Genomic DNA, 22,325 nt, shown 5'->3' with positions numbered 1-22,325 from the left:
ATGTATCTACTTTTTTTTTGTCATAACTTATCATTTTGAATTATTGGTGCATTTATTTTGGCAGTCATCTTGAACTTAGTAGAAATGACTAAACTAAACTTTCAGGTATGCTTCAGGTATTGGAATAATTGAGCTAATCTCTACATTGAGCTGCCTCTGCATTTGCTAAGGAGTGTATTTCCATACACTCCTTAGCAAATGCAGAGGCATCCCCATCATCCACGACTGGGAATTAGTAATATGTTAAGTTGCAATAATGAGTCTAAATGAGAATAAATCACAGTTGCTTGACAAACACTGGGTGTGAGCTCCACTGGGAGAAACCGTACAACTTCGACCAAGAGTGAGATTCACTTCATTTCCACAGAGGCAATAATCTACACTTTCCCCATTGTCACCGAGTAGCTGTGCGTATCTCCGCACCCAGGCCCATTGATCTGCTTCTGAGACATAACAGAGGGAACGTACGATGTCTGTTCTCTCTGAATAGTTTTCCACCTGTTTCCCCACGATTCCCGTCGAGAGAGACAGACAGAAAGGAAGTGGGGGAGAGGGTGAACGAGGTAAGAGAGAGACGAAAGGAGACGTAATACACACAGACAGAGACACACTAATGATGTTGTCAGACAGCCTTCGGGCCTTTGAACGCACTCTCGGTTGTGTTTGCGAGTGCGCTTCTGCTTGCACATGTGCGGACTAACACATCATTGTATTAGACAGGCACTCCATCACTGTCAAGTGGCAAATTTGGAGGGAGAGGCAGCTTCCTGCAGTTGCAACAAATCTCAAAAAGCCCTTTTGTGTCTGTCAGTCTAGAAGTCTTTCATTTTGACAGCACAGAGAACCAACAACATCAGACTTAAACAGCGCTCTTTTCATCTTGCCGCCTGTAAATGGAGGCAAACAAACTGGTTACGTTCTCTGTCTCTGCATCACATAGTCCGATGTTTTATGGAAGCTGCAAATGTCGCACGGAGATTCCTGCCATTTGGATCTAGTGCGATTGTCTGACTGGTGTTAGCATCTCAAGTGCTGTTTAGTGGCTGGTATACAGGATAATCTATTGTTATAGTCTCATTGTTGTGTATTTTACTCACAAACTCAACAATAATTATATAAAATTAGGGTTTTCATTTTACATTATAAGAGTCACACTGTTTCAGCAACCACCACAGCTCATAGAGAACTTTATAGCGACCTGCTCTCGCTAATGTTATTCATGGCCTCCCTGACTGACACATTAATCAAAAGCACCATCTACTGTTATCAGACATGATCAAGTGTGAGGCTCTTTGTGTCAAATGCCCCGACCACTTAATGTAGATTTTGTAGTTTAATAGGTGCACTGAGTCGGGGACAAGTAAACACAATCAGTTACAGTGGTGGCACACGGCTAACAGATCAGTATCTGCTCAATGAGAGCAAGGAAAAAATAACTGCAGCCACTACTGCAAATATTACGACACAGTCTCGTGGCACTTTGTGAAATAAACACAAAATTTAATCTACTGCTTTGTGCACAGAAATGGAAACACATTTTCTATGAATATTAAATGTGCCACTAGTATTCTTGCTTTAGTATCTTTAAACCAACTCTTGGGAGACGGCATACCACTTTTAAGGACATTTACTGTGTCACTGCATCACCTTAACGCTTTTTGAACTTTTTTCCCCCCAACTGTAAAAAGATAATCATGTACACAGTCATGGTGAAAAATGTACACTTAAATTCTAGAGTTTTCCATATAAAGAGTAAGTAGCAGCCAGGTGCTTCTCATCAAATACTTGACTGATTGATCATCAGAAAGTGTGAGCACCTCTATAAAAGCTGAGGTTTTTTAAGTCTGCTGGTCTGAAGCATTCAGGTGTGTGTTAGCACAATATCAAGGAGGAGAGACATCAGCAATGATCTCAGAGAAGAAATTGTTGTTGTTCTTCAGTCTCAGAAGGGTTATAAGGGCATTTCCAAACAATCTGAACTTCATCATTCTCCACTGAGAAAGGTTATTCACAAGTAGAAAACAGTTGCCAAGATTGCTGCCAATCTTCCCAGGAGTGGATGTCCCAGCATATTCACCCCAAGGTCAGACCGTGCAGTGCTCAGAGAAACTGTAAAAGACCCAAGAGCTACATCTCAGACTCTCTAGGCCTCAGTTAGCATGTTAGATGTTTAAGATCATGATAGTACGATTAAAAAAAGACCAAACAAGTATGGCTTGTTTGGTCAAGCCAAACGAGACTAAATGGAGATGTTTGGACATAATGCACAAAACCAAACGCAGCCTATCAACACAAACACCTCATACCAACTGACAGAACGGTGGTAGAAGGGTCAGGATTTGGTCTTGTTTACAGCTACAGGATCTGGGCACCTTGCAATCAACCATGAACTCCTGTATACCAAATTAAACTAGAGTCAAATGTGATGCCACAAACTTCAGTAAATCAAACAATAAATTGAGCTGTAATGAAAACTAGGCCAGCACCATACACGAGACTGTTAAAATCAAACAGAAAACGATTACTTCAGCTTATTACTTAAGGTGGTTCTACAAATTATTGAATCATGGGGTGTCTTTAGTTCCTCATAATAGTAAAATAATTACTCCCACAAAGTATATAAAGATAAATATGTCAGTGAAAAACTTAGTTATGGCCATCATGTAGATTTTGCTTCTAATTTTGGTGCATTTTTAAAGAAAGAAGGAAAAAACAAAATCAGTTTTTAATAAAATTTTAAAGCGAGCAATAATATGTACTGCAGAGGAGGTTTAGCCAACCAAAAGTGTAACCGAGAAAATATAAAGTGGTGAAATAATGTAGACAGAAAATAAAAACATCAACAGTGCTGATAATCAAAAGTTCAGGGAAAAAACAACAGAAGTGGCTACAACAGAGACACATGAGAAACAGAAGGAGACATCCTTCTTCTCATCTGTCAGCTTCTCTATCCTTTATTTCTTTCCTCGTCTCTCAGACCCACCCTTTGGAGATGTTTGCTGATGAAGATAGAAGAACTGAGGCAACATCGGTTTATCTTCAAAGTGACAACTTGTATATTTTGGCGCTACTTTTAATTAAATTCTCGCTGTAGTACAGTATGGCAGGATATCACAGCTTTTTTTAATGGCCTATACAAATGCGGACAAGTTGTTTGTACGGTCACTCCATAGTTTGTATATTCCAGTTGTTCAACTCTCTCCGCCAGATGCCTTTTTATGAGGAACTGAGACATCCTTCAACATGGCGTTCTGAGTTACTTCCACTGGCAGGACGACAGAGGATGTTGCAAAAAGCAGAAAAAGGAAACACATGAGACTGAGAAGGTGGTGAAGAGGGAAGGAAATCAGCGAAATAAATGTTCAATTCTTAACAAAATGACATTTTACTACTTTTTAGAAGTTTTGCTGTTGGTAATACTTCCTTCAAATGCCCAACTTTGTGACTAAAGCACAGCAATTTGAGTGCCGCTGTCACGGCTGCTGCCTCAGCTCTGATAATGAGGAGCATATCAGACAGAGGCCTAGAACTTTATGTAAAAAGGAGACGATGACGCCACATTGTTTAATTAGTTTTCAATAATGCAGCAGAGCTGTTAGCAAACCAAATGCGCAACAGAAGAACGACAACAAAGCGTGATACAAATCTGCTATGTTGTGTCTCGTGTGGATGGATTGTTTGATACCCCCACCCTCCCCCGCCACCACACTTCCACACACACCCCCAGTTCATCAACATGCTCGCCACCACCACCCCTCCTCATCCTCCTCATCCAACTTGAGAGACAATCCCTCTGGTCCTTAATGATGTCTGTGTGGGAGGGGCTTTTTTCTCTTTTTTTGCAGCATCAAAGACAAGACACTCAAAGGCGAGTATAAGAAATGACTTAATCATTGCAACAGCACACAATCTCTCTGTCTCTCACCCCCCCTCTCTCTCCCTTTTACTGACACTCGCATTCACACACTTCTCTCCTTCTGTGTAACTTTTGCTAGAGGCAGCGGCTTGGCACCTCTTTCTTTAGAACATTCTCGCACTAATCATTGGAACCCTGTCCTCGCCCTGCACACAAGGGGCACGTGCGGGGCATGAATAAGGCACCAGGGCTCAGAGCAAGAAAATCAGCCATGTTCCCTTTTTCTACCCCCCCCCCCATCCTGAAAAACATCCCAAACCCAACCCCTTCGCTCTGAGCCCTCGGTGAGACTTTTTGGAAACTGCACCCTTCTTTTTGATGTTTGACAACTGAGAGAGAGAGGAGAGAGTAGAAGGGTTAAGGGATGTTGGAGCGGGTGGAGGGTGGAGGGGCGCGGGGGCTGCACCTTTTATCCGCCGAGTGCTGTCCTAAAGGGAAAGAAACGATGTGAGTATGCGAGTATGTGACTGTGCAGGCCAAGGTCGTGTGAAATAAATTACACAAAATTACACTTGGAGACTGCAAAAGATTGAAATGTAAGCTTCTGAAGCAAATTACCAACAGGTATAATCAGCAAAACTTCCTCCCCCAGTAAATCACAAGAAGAATGGAGGTGAATAGATTTTGCTTTTGATGCTAAAAACTTTCATGAATGATGAAAATTGGGACCTTTTGAAAGCAATACGTGGTAAAGATTCAACAAACTGTCTTTCTGTAGTTTTAACTGCATTTCAAGGTTCTTGCCAGTCAAATCATTGATCAGGACTGTGTGGTGACCGTATCAGAAGGATAGACACTTGTTAATGGGCACTTCATCCTTTCAAGTGGTAACTCCCATGCCTGTAAATTTTTAAGCAATTTGGAAGCCCCCCAAATTAAAATACTTGAAGTACTTTAAGCTAGCTCCAAAAATGAGTCAACTCCTTGAGACTCCCATGCTAAAATAACCAACTTTAGAGCATAAAAAACATTTTCATGAACTGGTACAAAATAGTTTGTGTCTTTTTGGCTCATCTACAGCATCTGTATAAGGAATGAATTAAAAACAGGGGAGAAAAAAACTTGAATCATATTAAGATTTAAAGTTTGTAATACTGGCTCCATGTTCGCGTTGATCATTTGATGTCAACAAAAGTTGTAGCAGCTAGCTGAGGGTCCTAAACTGGACCTTCTAGCCATGTTTATGTTTGTGTTTCATCTTAAAACAATTTTAAGGACAAATGAAATAGCCAACTAAAGATATTTGCTCTAGTTCTGAGCAGTGAAATTCTAGTATTTTGTCTCTTCCTTAACACGAATTACAAAAAAGGCTATCTCTGTGTGATGTCCCAAAAAGTCTACAGCTTCCAAGTTTTGGCTAATAACTTCCTCAAAGCCATAGTTCAGTTTTACTTCTGTTTTTTATTATTATGGTTTTGGTTCATTAGCTTGTTTTTTGTTTAGATGAATTTCGTTTGTCTGAATTACCTCTAAACATCATTACTGTCAACAGACTAGCATGCTGTTATTTACTTCAATCAAATTCAACTTTATAAAATAGAAACAACTCACAATAACAGTCGACTCAAGGCACTTGATATTGTAAGGTAAAGACCCTACAATAACAGAGAGAAAACCTCAACAAGCAGACAACTACCTATGAGCAAGCACTTGGTGACAGTGAGAAGGAAAAACTCCTTGTTAACAGGAAGAAACCTCTAGCAGAACCAGACTCAGGGTGGGGCAGCCATCTGCCACGAACCATTAGAGGTGATGGAAACCAGACAGGGCAAAAGAGACACTGTGGAATTGAATTTATCTATAGCTATGCAGAAAGAGGTTATTGAGATACAGTAGGCTACTGCAGATGCTTTTAGTGTAGTTTCAGTCTTGGTTTCAAAATTGTTACACCCCTAACAAATATGTTCACCAAGACATTGAATTTCACATGAAACCATGAGAGTGCTGATTGTAGACAGGAATGAAGCACTGTACCATATTCAATTCAATTCAATTCAATTCAATTTTATTTCTATAGCGCCAAATCACAACAAAAGTCGCCTCAAGGCGCTTCATAGATACAGAGAAAAACCCAACAATCATATGACCCCCTATGAGCAAGCACTTTGGCGACAGTGGGAAGGAAAAACTCCCTTTTAACAGGAAGAAACCTCCGGCAGAACCAGGCTCAGGGAGGGGCGGCCATCTGCTGCGACCGGTTGGGGTGAGAGAAGGAAGACAGGATAAAGACATGCTGTGGAAGAGAGACAGAGGTTAATAACAGATATGATTCAATGCAGAGAGGTCTATTAACACATAGTGAGTGAGAAAGGTGACTGGAAAGGAAAAACTCAATGCATCATGGGAATCCCCCGGCATATCAATCACTAGGCAACAGATACACAGCAGGAGTTATAAAAGTATCATTATAGCATGGTAATAAAGCATGGTAATAAAATGGATTCAATTTGAGAAGGTCAGAAGTCATTTACTGTGAAATCTGGGATGTGCAGTGCATTATGGGATGAACAGCTCCTTCATCATTAAAAAGTAATTATGTAAACAGTCAAACCTTTTTCTTTTTAGTTTTTCTTATTTTTGTGAGCCAAATCAAATCTGTTTACGCTCATGAGTCACCTCGTAGCTGGTTTAAGGCTTTTGAAACACCAGTGGAGAGAATAAATGGGAAATTCACTTCTGGAACCGGAGCCCTTAAAACGGCAGGTGGTCCCTATTGAAATCTTTTGTCCAAAAGCCAGCGAGTGTTGTCACAGCGGGGCTGCATCCACCTTTTATATACAACATATATGCCTCTTTTCCACTGGTATCTACTTTGACTCACCTCACCTCGGCTCTACTTGCTTTCAGTTGTTTTACATTACATTGTGAACTCAATGTGCATGAGGCCTAAAACCCAGTGACATCATTTGTATGCAATCTGATGCATGCAATCAACACAACAACTTGGCGATGGTATACTCGCAGCTCAGTCTATGGATTTTGTCAGTTTCTGGAACCACAGTGCTGGTTTTGTGCAGCCAGTTCCTTCATTCCCTCATTCAAAAATGGCAAGAGTCACCCTCATGATTTATTGAGAGGCATGCAACCCCTTGATGTCATGTTTTCTGGTTGACTCATATCAATTGGAGCCGCGGCAGAGGACATACTACAATAGAACCAGATACTAGGAACAACCACCTAATGGAAAACAATAAAAACTAAGTGGAGTTGAGCCAAGTATGTGAAACATTACTGAGAGCAATAACAAATGTTCACTGTGATAGATTAACCCCTTTAGATATGACAAATAAGAAGCTTATATGCTGTAGAATCCCCAAAGAATCTCTCAAACTGGCATACAAACAAAAAAGAATAATCAAAAGTACGAAGTAGCACTGAGTATAGTACATTTGAAATAAATGGCACAAAACTTCACAAAGTTCCTCGGTGCAGGAGAACATCACGCTCACACCACATTTTATGAAACAAGACTGATGTGTCATGCACAGCTGTGTGATACCCCGAGATGAGGATGTTCAGTAATGAACCTCAAAATCCACGTTCGACTGTGTTCTGTGCACAGCGGGGGTGACGACACGCTGGCGCCGTCCCTTCACTAAACAGAAAGCAGAAGAGAATTGAAGTCACATGTGTCCTTGTCCCCAGGTGGAGGCTCTTGTCGTTGTGCAGCAATAGGCCTATGATCTCCCTCCCTCTCTTGCTCGCTAACATAAAGCCCCCTCAGGCTCCTCTTTCGCCCACCTAAGGTTTCAAGGTTGCTGCTCTGCTGTCAAATTCTGACTGTTAGCTTCTGTCTTTTCCCTTTCTTTTTTTTTACCTCCTTCCCTCTCCTGTGAAAAGAGTACTCACCTCCCCCTCGCTGACTTCGCTGTAAGCTTATCATTTCACCAAGTTCAAGCTTCTGTAATGTCAGTTCATGTATACAGTTCCTTATTCTGCTATATATTTCTTGACAGAATGTTACACTATCCCTACATTTGTTGCTATAAAAGCAACTCATCTTGTCATCGCACCCTTGATGTCTTTGTAGATCAGCACAAACTGCATTCATGTTGCACAATGCTCAGCTGTCTCGCTCGGAAACATCCCGAACACAATGTATGAGTTATTGCAAGCCATCCTTTATCCACTCCATCCATTTTCTTAACTGTTAATCAAATTCATGGTTGGGGGTGGGGGAGGGGTTGAACCCATCTAGAAGAAAGAAAGTGTACTTTATTGATCTCCGTGGGGAAATTCCTCTCTGCATTTAACCCATTCACTCAGTGAAGCAGTGGGCAGCCATTGGGCGCCCGGGGAGCAGTGTTTAGGGACGGTACCTTGCTCAGGGGTACCTCAGGGTAGCTGTTAAGGGGAATCGAACCCCCGACCTTCCGATCATGGGGCCACCACTCAACCTACTGAGCTATCCCTGCCCTAGGGATAGCTCAGCCCTCTATTATGTTGAACCTGATGTGACATAATATAAAAATGTCAAGATCTCTGTGAACTGCGAGATGCTTTATGGTTTAGATATAGTTTTTATAACTTAAGCTACACCTTTATTGATCCTACACCGCTCAAAAAAAAAAATGGAACAATTTAAAAACACAACAAATCTCAGTGGGAAAAATGTCAATCTGGAGTGAGCACAGGGCACACTGGTGGATGTTGGGTCCTCATGAAGTCTGTTCATAAATGTTGGGTCAGAGACATTCAAACCACTGGTCTGCTGGAGGTCATTTTGTAGTTTTGGCAGTGATCACCGTGTTTCGACGTGCGCAAAAGATCAGATACTCTCAGATACTATCTCCTCCATGCTCTTAAGACTGTACTGGGAGACACAGCAAACCTTCTGGCGATGTTATGTAATGATGTGCCATCCTGAAGGACTACCAGTGCAATTCCTGTGGGGTCCGGGTATTGCCTCATGCTACCAGCAGTGACTCTGACCGTAGCCAAATGCAAAACTAGTGAAAAAACTGTCAGGAAGGATGGAAAGGGAAAAATATCTGTGACCTCCACATGTAAAACTATTCCTGTTTTGAGGGCTGTCTCATTGTTGCCCCTCTAATGCACCAATTGTTAACTTCACAAACACCAGAGCACCTGAAACTGATTAACAGTCCCTTTGCTACTTAACTGACCAGATCAATATCCCAGTTTAACTGGCTTTTTTGAGCAGCCCAAACCAGTACTCCACCTCCACCTTGCTGGCGTCTGAGTCGGACTGGAGCTCTCTGCCCTTTACCAATCCAGCCACGGGCCCATCCATCTGGCCCATCAAGACTCACTCTCATTACATCAGTCCATAAAACCTTAGAAAAACCAGTCTTGAGATATTTCTTGGCCCAGTCTTGACGTTTCTTCTTGTGTGTCTTGTTCAGTGGTGGTCGTCTTTCAGCCTTTCTTACCTTGGCCATGTCTCTGAGTATTGCACACCTTGTGCTTTTGGGCACTCCAGTGATGTTGCAGCTCTGAAATATGGCCAAACTGGTGGCAAGTGGCATCTTGGCAGCTGCACGCTTGACTTTTCTCAGTTCATGGGCAGTTATTTTGCGCCTTGGTTTTTCCACACGCTTCTTGCGACCCTGTTGACTATTTTGAATGAAACGCTTGATTGTTCGATGATCACGCTTCAGAAGCTTTGCAATTTTGAGACTGCTGCATCCCTCTGCAAGATATCTCACTATTTTTGACTTTTCTGAGCCTGTCAAGTCCTTCTTTTGACCCATTTTGCCAAAGGAAAGGACGTTGCCTAATAATTATGCACACCAGATATAGGGTGTTGATGTCATTAGACCACACCCCTTCTCATTACAGAGATGCACATCACCTAATATGCTTAATTGGTAGTAGGCTTTCGAGCTTATACAGCTTGGAGTAAGACAACATGCATGAAGAGGATGATGTGGACAAAATACTCATTTGCCTAATAATTCTGCACTCCCTGTACAATGTGCCCATGCTCTGCTTGAAGGCTGCAAATCTGAAAGCATTCCAAGTCCTGTTTTGACCACCTGCACTTGCACCCTTGCTGAGTCAAATCCACCAGCATATTTTGGGAAAGAGGAAGATGTCACGGGGAGCCAAATGTAGCAGAATGGGGCAGGTGGTGAGCGACATCTGGTTTAATATGGTCAAAAATATGTTGTTAGTGAGAGCATAATAGCACCAAACATTTGAACCAAATGTTCTCCTGTAAATGCCTCAGGATGTTTCCAACAGTTAGTAGAGTTCCTTATTTTGGTCAACGAATTTCTCCTTACAAATCTGTAGAATGTGCAGGGACTTGCATCCTTGTGAATGTGCACCATAAGAACCAAAATGAGAATCATAACTTTGGAAAGAGAAGGTGCATTAGTGCAGAAAGGCAACACATTCACATAACGTCAGCTTATTTTCAGACCAGGACAATGAAAGAGAATAAAAAGTAATACCAATCAAAATCAGTGCAGAAATTTAGTTGCTTCAGGTATTAATATTGCATAACGTTGAATATGTAAAAAAATAATAAATAAAAAGAAACTGGCCTAAAACTATTCAATAATGGAAACCTACCTTGCATTTGCAGGTTAATTTAATCCTCGGTATTGTATTTTTCTTGCTCTGCTGAAAAAAACACAATGTTTTGATGTTGAAAACCCTTTAAAGTCTAAAATATAATTTGTCAAAAATGTCACGATTTTGTCATTGTCTGAATGTTCAGCACCCAGTAAGAAATTATTTGCTGGGGGAAAAAAATTCGACACATCAAAGAATGAGGCTGCATGCCTTGAAGATCAGACAAAGATTTATTGCTATATGAGAGTATCTGAGGGCGGATCTGTCTTTTAAGTCCCTCTTAAAGTGTCTTTGTATTGCTCCTCACTTAATAAACCCACTGGAAGCGGACAGTGTCATTGCACTGAATGAATTCAAACAGTTTTTAGGAGTTTCACAAGGTCAGCAAGTTCGGACACTTAAGAGTTAGGACACAGACATGCTCACACGCCATAAATCCAAGCATGTCGGCCTTGGCGCAGTAAAACCAGCAGTCTCTCCTTCTGTCTCTTTATCATTCCTTACAGAGTCGTCACACACCTCAACACATTTGTCCCCTCTCCATCTCTCTTTTTGCCTACTCTTTACCTACATTCACACTGCCCAGACCTTGGAAAAGTCATAACTGAATGCAGTCAGAATACCTTTCTCGCAAGATAACCTGTTGTAGTCAAACCTTTCAAATATTTCAAACCACATCTTGAGCGCTATAAAAACTTTTTTTCAGGATGTCTGCCATACATTTAATTATACAATGAGTTTGGAGAGGCTGGAGGTCATAGAAATTCTTCAACCCAAGGAGAACAGTCACTAAAAACTAGGGCTGTGTCCCAGTTTCATATGAATTCTAAGCAGGTTCTGCAGCCCACCACCTCCTAGAAATTGTGCCCATATTGGACAATTCTGCACCTCATTATTTATATTCAGTGTCGAAGTGCAGCACCAATGCACACAATAGACTGCCCTTTATATAGCAAGTTTAAAAGTAAGACTTTGGAGGTTGGTGTGGTGAATTGGTCCATAGCTTGTCAGAAGTTCAGCAGACATCCCATCACAGAGATGAAGTTATAGTCTGTAATCTTTTCCTGTCGTGGTCATGGTTCTGGACTCAGGCTTTTGAGTTTTGGTCTCTGACTTCTTTTAGTTTTATATAATCGGTTCAGTGATCATCTTTTGACTTTAATGTACTTTGTACCTTTATAATACCAGTTTGTATTTGCAGTAATTTAATCGTTCCTCAGTGTTTGATTTCTTTTAGTTTTATCCTCACAGTTTTATCATATTTCTTAGTTTTCTGTGCCCTCCCCTTAAGTGTTTTAGTCTTAGCTATACTCTGTTTCTGTGAGTATTGTTCTCGCCTCCTGTGTAAAGCTCTCTGTTTTCAGTATGTCAGTTAGATATTTCCTGTTTTATTTTGTTAATCAGTTATGTGTTATGTTATTCACCTGTGTTTTCTTCTCACTCTTCCTGTATCCGGCTCTTCCCACTCCCTGATTACCCTTAGAGCAGCGGCCCCCAACCTTTTTTGCGCCACGGACCGGTTTATGCCCGACAATATTTTCACGGACCGGCCTTTAAGGTGTCGCGGATAAATACAACAAAATAAACCTAGTACCGGTACCGAAAAAAAGAAAATTTATTCATAACACACGTGAAAAGACCCAGGAAAACCAAGTTAATGATAAAAACGATAACAAAATAACGCTGAAAACCAATAAAAACCCTGAAAACCATACATTTCACACCTGAGCCTCAACTCTCGCGGCCCGGTACCAAAGGACTCACGGACCGGTACCGGTCCGAGGCCCGGGGGTTGGGGACCGCTGCCTTAGAGTATATACAGTCCTATGTCCCCTCTGTTGTGATTTCACCTGTGTGTATTTAGATTTCCTGATTACGTTTAAGATTGCGTTCTTCTTTATGGACATGGCCATTTGGCCCAACAAAGAGGTTTATTTTTAGTTATCTAGAATGTTTGTGACTACATTTAGGTATTGCATCCTGCTACAAACCCTGACATTTCCCTATACTTTAACTAAGTCTTTTCGTTTATCGGGCAGATCATATCACAGTCATATGAAAACAAGTTTGGATATGTCTCTAAATAGTCCAATAACTGCAAGTTTGGTTTTTTTTGTCAATTCTCTGAGCCTTGCACTGCTTCACCTTTGGGTGAATTTGCTGGGATGCCCCCTCCTAGAAAGAAGTGCATTTAATTAGCACAGACAGGCTGCTACTTACGGCCTGCCTCTTAATTCCTATGTAAGCAGCAAGGTTGTACTTAGTTTTCACATGACTGTATTTTTAAGCTGAAATATTCAAGAAAAAGCATTAAAAACATATATAACAAAGGGCTTTGCTGAACCATCCAATCTTGTATAGCCGATGTGCCTCATAGTGAATGGGTCCATTCATACTTATTAGAGCAGCTACATGTAGCATATTATAAGTACTTGATTGCCATACCAATAACGGTAAAAACACTGAGTGTGTGTGTTATATGCTCGGTGCTTGTTATTACCGCCACAAAGGGGAGTGACTAACAACCAATTTTTAGATTTGTGATTAGAGGCTTAATGAAATATAAATGTTTGCTAAATGCAGTATACTGCATGTAAACACAGTCAAATTTAGCAAGTATGCTAATAGGTACAGTGTATACAGAAGTGCTTTTCCTAAGAAAGACACGATGAAGAAGGAGTTGCAGTGTGATGTGTACTCACTATACAAAGTGAAATGATTGTTTGATGTACAGTATCTGTGTATGTGGCATGCAGTCAAATAGTTCTCAGTCTTGGTCCATAGAAATAAAAAAAATATTCCACAAGAGGATGTCCTTGATGGAAAAATAAATCAGATATTTCTTTATTATTTATTCACTTTTTGCCTGATTTTTCTGTTACACACAGGTATGTAGAATAGGACACATTTATAAAAACTGGGAGCATAAAGCATTATGTTCTAATTCTGTTCACCTCTCTTTGCTGTCTATAAAGACGTAAATCTGCTGGGGTTAAATATATATGTTAGCTAACCATGACCCCTTAACCTCCTCATCAGCCTGGCTCTTTTGTCAGACTTGTGAAATTAAGCCTGTGATCTCGTCTGTTACTGTTATTTCTTATATTAAATAAACATCTATCATTCCTTACTCTGACATATTCAGTGAAAAAGACTGTTATTTACATGATTGAAAAACTTTGAATAAGGTTTTTCTCTTCATGTCTTTCATTAAATTACAAATTAAAGCTAGATTAGCTATAAATTTAGCTTTCCCGTCACACTCCCCCGTGTCCTTTTTCTTTAATGTCTTCATTATATATCTCTTTATATATGTCTGTCCCTCTCCCTCTTGCCCACAGTTAAATGTGCACAGTTGTATTTTTACAAGGACATATACAGCCAGGATGAAATACTGCCAGCAATTTCCTGTTGCCTTGTATCACAGTATTCTTTCTCAAGTACTGGCTAAAGTGCTAATACTCAAGCACCTGTCACATATGGATTTAAAGTGTCATTTGATCATCAGGTATCGAACTTGCAGTCCTTCAGCAACAAAATACCTGTGGGTTCCTCAGTGCATGTGCTGTCAGTAAAAGTGAAAAAGATGTGGAGTAAAAGGAAAGAAAAACCGAGTGTAGAGGAGCTTGAAGGAGGAGTTTATCTATGTGTAGTACATGATATTTTCTTCACTTTAAGACTCTTGAGCTGTCAACATGATGGATAATGTTTTAGGGCCAGTTCTCCTGGGAGTGATCTGTTGTCTGTACCATCAACTGCGGAGAGAAGAGACTCAAAAAGAAAGAAAGAATGAGAGAAACTGACAGAGGGCAGCAGACGGAGAGAGCAGAACCAGTCCTCATTACAGCTAAATCCTGCTGGGGGTTGACCAAACTGGGCCGATTTGAAGTTTAAAGTTTAAAGAATTTCCCCGTCTCTTTCTAGTGCTGTCTTTCTGTACTTTAATAACAAAGAGAGACACACACACACACACATACACGCACATGCACACAGTGCCCTATTGTTGGCCTATGGGAACTCATTATCTTCCCAGACGAGTGGTGCCACAAGTTGCTGAGTTGGTCTCTCGCCACCGTGTCACTTTGTGACACTGGGTTCAAATATATGGGTTGTAGAGACACTTGGGTGGGACGAGGCAGAAAGACAAAGCAACGGTTGACACACAGGGCCTGGTTTTAGTCTTTGGGGGAATCACATGACGCCCATAGAGATTTTGATGATTCATTTTCAAAATGCTAATATTGGAAAACAACATGTTCATTTAGATTATTTACAGTGAGGTGCAAAACTCTTGAGCTACCCTTCATTTCTTTTTATTTTGATAAGAAATCGGGCATAAGGTGCAGAAATTTACTGACACATGTGCAAACATGCATAGAAATACAGTACATAGGGCAAAAAATGGCCTGTATTTGTTTACTAGTCCCTAAGGACCCCAAAGCGCTTTACACATCCAGTCATCCACCCATTCACACACAAAACCCCCCCAAATCTCTACAATTATAACAAGCTTGAAAGTCAATATTTGGTGTGATTATCTTTATTCTTCAGCACAGTCTGAAATCTATTAGGCATCTTTCTCATCATTTCTTTAAGTAGTTTTCAGGAATAGTTCTCCAGACTTCTTTGGACGCTTCTGCCTGTCCACATGATCCCACACTGCTTCAATAAAGTTGAGGTCCGGGCTCTGGAGAGGCCAATAGTGTGTTTTTCTACCCAGGTATGATTTGTTTTGATTTGGGATCATCGTCATGCTAAAAATTGAAGCTGTCGTTAATCAGATGTTTTCCAGATGGTATTGCGTGGTGGATCAAAATTTTATGGAACTTTTCTGTGTTCAAACTTTCTTCAGCTAAATGAAGACTGAAGTTCTTCTTTGTGCTCCTAAAAATTTTGTACCTAGTGTTATGGAAAACTTGGGTCCACTTGCTACATTTGCAAAACCGTCTATCAGGAGCCTTGGTGTTAGTATTGACTCAGCTCTGACTTCGGATGCCCATGTAAAATCTTTGGTTCGCTCCTGTTTTTATCACTTGAGAAACATTGCTAAGCTGAGTCCCACTGTATCACGCTCCGAATTAGAAATTGTCATTCATGCATTTGTTTCATCTCGTCTGGACTATTGTAATTCCTTGTTTACTTGTTTATGTGAAGCCTCTTTGGAGCATCTGCAAGTTGTTCCGAACGCCGCTGCAAAGCTTCTGACCACGTCCTCCAAGTTTTCCTATGTCACACCCCTGCTGATTCAGCTGCACTGGCTCCCTGTTAAATTCAGAATTCAGTTTAAGGTTTTGACCTTGACTTTCAGGGCTCTGCATGGACAAGCACCAACATATATAAGTGAACTTTTACATCCATACATTCCCAGCAGGTCCCTGAGGTCATGTGACCAGGGCTTGCTTGCTGTCCAACACACGAGGCTGAAAACAAAAGGCAACAAAGCTTTTGGGACTGTGGCCCCCAGATTGTGGAACTCTCTCCCTTTGAGCCTGAGATCTGTGGACTCAGTGGTCGCTTTTAAAAAGCAGCTAAAAACTCATCTTTTTAAACTTGCTTTTGGTTGATTTTGATTTTTAGGTTTTAGCTTCTGTGAAGCACTTTGTGATTTTTATCTTGAAAGGTGCTATATAAATAAAGTTTTACTTACTTTACTTACTTCATAATTTATCAATTTTGACAAGATCTCCAACACCACTGACTGAAATGCAGCTCCAGCCCTGGCAGAGCCTCCACCTGAAAAATGAAGCCGTTGAATGAATTTTGAAATTAAGCTGATGGTGTATTTCTTAGTTAAAAATTCCATCAACTTTGACAAGATCTTCCAAGCCACTGGCTAAAATGTTACCCTTCCCTTCTTGACAGTCACCCTTCCACTGAGACCATTTTTGATGGGGGTTCAGTGAACAATAGGTGGGTCAGCTGAAGGTCCAACTGCATTTCTCAGGTTCTCAGGTTTTGTTGGATTTTCTTTCCTCTTTCTTAAGGACATGACTTTCAGATACGCTTCATCTGCTGTAGAAAGTATATGTTCTCCAGTTTCCTTAGTTCTTTAAGGACACACTGACAGTGTGTCACGGCAGGGTACGCTGGTGTGTTTTGTTGAACGGACCCAGAAACAGACACTGAAGAGACGAGTTGCAGGTGAACAAAAGGCGAGCCTTTATTTCTGTTGCAAACAGCAAAAACCATGAAAACTAGACAAACTATGAAAACTGAGGCTATGACAGACTATGAAAAAACTGTGAACACAATGATAAACTATGACTGACTATGAAAACTGACACAGTGACACAGTGGTGTTGAGATCTTCTAAGTTTTTGTCTGAAAGCTCCTTTGGAATCATGTTGTTGGTTAAAAATAATAATAATAATAATTATAATAATAGTGTTTTATACTGCCTGTCAAAGTGTGCTATGGCTGCCATTTTTTTCATAGGTTCAGCTAAGAAATAGGAATTATGTGTCTTTGTAACAGGGTGCAAGCTACAAAATGCCTAAAGGCACAACAACTGGACTGAAAATGACTGACAAAAAAAACCAATGTCCAAAGAAAATCTGTGAAAGACCTTCAGAAAGCCTTCAAAACTATTGCTGAAGACAATATTTAACATAAAACTACAAGAAAGCCTGGCTCCTTGGAAGAAAAATATAAAGAAATTGGGAGTAGTATAAGGTTTTTGAATATGTAAAGGTAAAAGAATATGGGAATCCATCAGCTACTCTGCTTGCTAAGTCTTACAGGGTAGGGGGCAATTTTCTTTTATGGGACTTCTGGTATAGTGAGCAGCTATTTGGGCCAATGCGTCCTATTCCAGTTGCTGACCCTTGTTAATTAATGCATAAAGTTAATAAAAAGCTGAATACTTTTCAGGTAAAAGCTGACGGTTTCAATATTTCATTCCGCCAAATACTCTTAAGATTTTTATCCCATTATTACTTCTACAGTACATACTATGGCTAAACACCCTGACCCTTAGTATGCTGGATCAGAACCCAACTATTTTACATTGTGATATTGTAGGTAGCACTTTAGTGCGGGTTAGGGTCATTTTAGGCAAAAGTACTCTGCTAGTGTCAACAACGACCGTGGGAATCAAGGTCATGCAACTGCTGTAATCAAGGACATGCTGGAAAACACAAACTAATTTGAAGAGGTAAGAAAAAAACAAAGTGTCTCCCAAACACAACTCAGATTCTCATCATGTTGGTTTTCTGGTTGGAGGTCAGTGTGATTATCCTTTCCACAGTCCCACCTGCCTACAAATGTGGACTTGTCTTCACACAGGAAAGTGATGCTAAAGGGAAACCCTTCATGTTTAAACATGATGAGTTGCATACTGACTAAGCATCAGCATGCAGTGATTTAGGTGCGAATGTGCTGGGACAGAAAGCAGCCTTGCCCAAAAGTGACAGGCTGACCAAATTCAGACTACAAACAGAAATCATAAAGCTTCAGGTACAACAAAAATCTTGTCCCCTGCTTACAGATATCTGCATATTCATAGGAGTCAAAAAGTCCTATCTGAAATCAAGTCTGTAAATGAGGGTGCATAATTTGTTTTTGATTTGTGTTTTAATAATTTCTGTTCCACAAAAGAATAATCCAGATTTGATCCAGCACATTCGGTTTTCACTATCGTGTCGAGATAGTTAAAATTGATTTATTGACGCTCAAAATGCTTTAATATTGCCTACAGCAGAAACAAAAGCATCACTCATGAATTCTGCGAAGAGATTAGCTGGATGCTCTTTTTTGGTAATTATGTTTTTCTTTCATCTATGTGTTTAAGGGATAGAACACAGACAATGAGGTTTTTTAAATTGTGTTTGCGCTCCAATTTATACAAAACAGTAAGCCACTAATACTGTGCAAATTGCTTTTACATTACCTATGAGCCCTCAAAAAAGCAAAAGTAACCGTAATTTCTTTTAATTTTCACGATATTATTATTTTCTGGCATGCACATCATCCAAAATTCACCCTTTTATCTCCATAAGAGCCTCTTCAAACCATTGCCAGTTTTTTTGAAAATCTATAAATGACAAGTAAACTCACTATATCAGGAACAGCAGCGAGCTTTAATGCAGTGACCCTGGATGCAGGTTACCAGGTCATCCATTCGCTGTTGCTCAGATGATCTACGTGCCACAGAAGTAGGTCGATAGCATAAACTAAATCCAATAGTAATATTGCCTTGCATTGATTTTTTTTTACCCACCTTGGGAGAATACAAACATTTCAGGTAATGGATGGATCCTCATCCTTGTGCGTGTTTGTATATGTGCACATGCATAAACACATGATGGATAAAACCACCGATGATTGGTCGTTACAGTAGGCGTTGACGAATGCCCTCGTCACCACAGTGAATAGAAATGTAATTCTTCTTGGACATATAGGAGACATAACGCGATATAAGACTATAACTTAGAGTGAGAGTGTTATTATTAGTGTGGCTCACTCGCCCGGCCACTGCTGGGAGACACAGAGGAGAGATATTTGTTAAATGCCACTACTACTGTACCGGGGTCTTAATTGGATTTCCTCTAATGCTCAGAACTTCCTTCCATTTTTTTATGAGAATGACCTCTGAGTATGTCACACTCAGCCACTCTCTCTCCAACAGTCACAGGCACAGTTAAATAGACGTATTCAGGTCTAGATACACATGCAGTCTTACTATGGGGAAAATATACAGGGAAGTACTAGGAAACAAGTTTTATTTTTTTAAATCTCTCAAAAGTTTATTTTTGATATAATGTCTATAGAATATTTGACATGCAAATCTGAGTGTATGGTCAAAGACTTTATAGGATTTGGTCATCATTCTTTGCAGAAATAGCGATGAAGGGTTCAGCTGGTAAACATCACAATGAGTGAATGCTTAATTAATCTGGAGCTGAGGGGATTGCAATATTTGTGTGCTTTAGGATGGTGTAGTGTATAGAAATGCAGGATTCTGATGTTGTCTCTAGTAAGGGTGACCCTTTTGCTTTCTTTGTCTTAATGGGCTTTCACAAAAAAGAGGGCCAGTAGCGATGTGGCAGCCAGAGACCACAATGGCAGGTACTAGCAAAGTTGCAAGCAAACATATATCAAATTTGAGCCAAGTGATCAAATTGTCTGCCTAATTTTGCTGACTGAGGTATGACATTGTAGAAAATATAAAAACTTCTAATATATACCCTATATTTACAATGGAAATGTACTACACGATAATGTGCACAACCATATATCCATTATTTTGTGATGGCAGCAGGCTAAGGATGGCTTTCCATATGTCCTTCTCCCCAACAACACTTCCCAGTTCCTCCTGTGGGAACCCTGAAGCATTACCAGGCAATATGAGCAGGTTCTGATCTACCCTGGGGTTTTTACCCAGTTGGGCATCCCTGGGGTCTCTTCCCATTTGGGGGTCCCTGGGAAATCTCTAAAGGGAAGCACCCAGGAGGCATCAAAATCAGATGTGTGAACCACCTCACTTGGTGCCTTTCAAAATGGAGGAGCCATTAGTCTACTCCGGCATCTGCTAGATGTATAATGTTCACATCATATCTCTAAAGCCAGGGTTATACTTCCCACGCTGACGAATTCGCTCGGTTCTGAGTAACAAATCAATAGATAGTGAGTATGGAGGTCCATTCAGATGTCTGTGTTTGTGTTTGTGACAGTGCAGACTTGTCTGCGGAGAATGTGCCAACTATACGTGTGCCCCAGGCAGTGGACTTAAAGCCAACTACAAAGAAGTATAAGAGGAATGACTATTCGGACATCAGCTGTCCATGTCCACAGTGGAGTATAATCAAGGCTTAAGGCAGAGCCTATACACCCTGGAGGAACTTATACAAGCAGTAAGACTGCCACTTGTATTTGCAATCTTACTCTTTTGGTCATTATCCAAATCCCATTAACATGCAAGTTATATGTTAGTCTCTGTTGCAGGTCTCTGTTGTAAATGACACACTGAGTCTCAGTGGAACTACCTGTATAAATAAAGGTTAAATATTTCTTTCTTTTTAAAGTTAGGGTTTGAATATAAACCAGCTCTCTCTTCACCAACAACAGGCCAGTGTGAGACAGCTTATGTTCCACCTCACCCTCTTGTTTGTATTTTATTTTTTATTCAACCTTTATTTATACAGGTAGATCCATTGAGACTCAATGTCTCATTTGCAAAAGTAAGGAATAAAATCCTGGGAGACTCCCTCGGTTGGTGCAGCCTCTCTGCCCAAACCCAGAGGGTTGCACCATTTTCTGGCAAAGAACGCTGGCCTCTTGGACTTGCAGGTGCTGACCGAAAAGTCCACTAGCAACAAACGATCATCCACAAAGTGAAGCACAATGAACCTTGCCTCACTTGTGCATGACATTGCTTTTTATGGGGATATGACCTCCAGCTTTCCTCTGTCTAGGTTGCGGTTGTCTGTTTATGGGAAATTTCAGTAGACAGTTTTTTCAAAATGCCTGTTAGCATTGACTTTGCATCCTAGCTGTGCAGATTGTCGTTGTCTTTAACCTTTAGAAAATAAGAAAAGTAACTCTGACACAATTGATCCCGTGTCTGTAGGTCTAAATGTACATTTGACCTTAACGTGACCTTTTATCTAGTATCATAAACCCAACAAGCTTTTCAACTAACAATGATGGTATTTTTTTTCTTGTCTGCAACTTTTGCTTTCACTCAGTATTTACTTCCACTTTCACTTATTTAAAGATTGGCACAAAAACAAGCACCTTATCCAACTAAACAATGATATGAGTCTGAAACAACCTTTGTTGATATTTGATATTTTCATAAAAAAGAATGTGAAAGTCAGCATGAAGAGGCAGATGGGGTTGTGGTGGTGGTAAAAATATAACTTTAAAACTTGATTTGGGGTATAATCCAGGGATATTTTTGTGTTTTACTTTTACTTGTCATTCTGTTAGCTCTAGGGACCAAAATTACTGAATTGGAATTGGAAAAGATTGTGATCAGGGTTAAATGCATGTTTTCAAAATGTTAACAAGATGTCAGAGAAACCTCAATTTTCTAAGCTACCAGGGTGCCAAGCTCCACTCCAATTAAAGGTGATGAAACCAGAGCACATTTTACATGCACTTATTCCCACAGCTGCTAGAGGTCAGTTAAATTTAAAACCCAGGTTATAATAACAGCTTGCACAAAAGACCTATGGGGTCTGCAGAACTGGCTCAATATCGTTCATGACAGCAGGTTCTGCTGGATGTAATAGACAGTAATGAGTGCTCTAGGCAAGCACTTAAAGGTGTGCATGGTTAATAATGTTGCTTAGGCTTATAAATCGCCATGAACAATGAACATGTTTCCACTCAACTTGCATAACTGTGTCTCTAGTCTGATGTACTGAACTTTTAAAAATATCCCTTTCTAATTAAAATAACACTGTTTTCTTGTATTTGTGCAATATCTCTAAAATTAGAAACATCCTGTCTCAGAGTGATGCTATAAAACTAGTTCATGTATTTATTACTTCTAGGCTGGACTATTGTAATTCATTCTTATTAGCATGTCAATTGATCCAAAAAGCTGCAGCAAGAGAACTAAAGACAGCCATACTGGCTTCTCTTCATTGGCTCCCTGTTAAATCAGAGCGTTCTCACTCCCGAGGCGTAACATGCCGACGTTTTGTCACGTCCCGCGGCGTTCCTGAGGAACGCGAAAGGAGACCTTCGGCGTTCTTATGGTACGCGGCGGGTTATGGCTGGAATCCAGTGCAATGACGCTCCCGCGGTAGTAGACGTTCCAGCCCTGTATTCCAGCCCTAAACCTAACCTTATCCCTAGCCCTGACCATAACCTTATTCCTGACCTTATCCAGGACTTTAATGATGTTAAATAGCGTGTT

At 40.4% G+C, this 22,325-nt stretch overlaps 1 long non-coding RNA gene across 3 annotated transcripts in view; it reads right to left on the bottom strand.

The window, feature by feature from the left end:
• Positions 1-8,532: 8,532 nt before the first annotated feature.
• LOC309700980 overlaps positions 8,533-22,325 on the bottom strand; it is a 62,380-nt gene continuing 48,587 nt past the window's right edge. Inside the window, exons 3-4 of one of the 3 annotated variants that reach the window (XR_014274820.1) lie at positions 16,107-16,192; positions 8,533-10,504 (exon numbers count right to left, since the gene is read on the bottom strand). This is a non-coding gene — a long non-coding RNA (uncharacterized lncRNA). Of the gene's footprint in view, positions 10,508-16,106; positions 16,193-22,325 lie in introns of all 3 variants that reach the window. The other 2 variants (XR_014274821.1, XR_014274822.1) reach the window with 2 other exon arrangements.

The sequence above is a fragment of the Aulonocara stuartgranti genome (assembly GCF_965226115.1).
Source record: "Aulonocara stuartgranti genome assembly, chromosome: 23".
In the NCBI taxonomy this organism is placed as follows: domain Eukaryota; kingdom Metazoa; phylum Chordata; class Actinopteri; order Cichliformes; family Cichlidae; genus Aulonocara; species Aulonocara stuartgranti.
The sequence above is the reverse complement of the archived record's forward strand: the minus strand, read 5'-3'. Positions and strand labels throughout refer to the sequence as shown.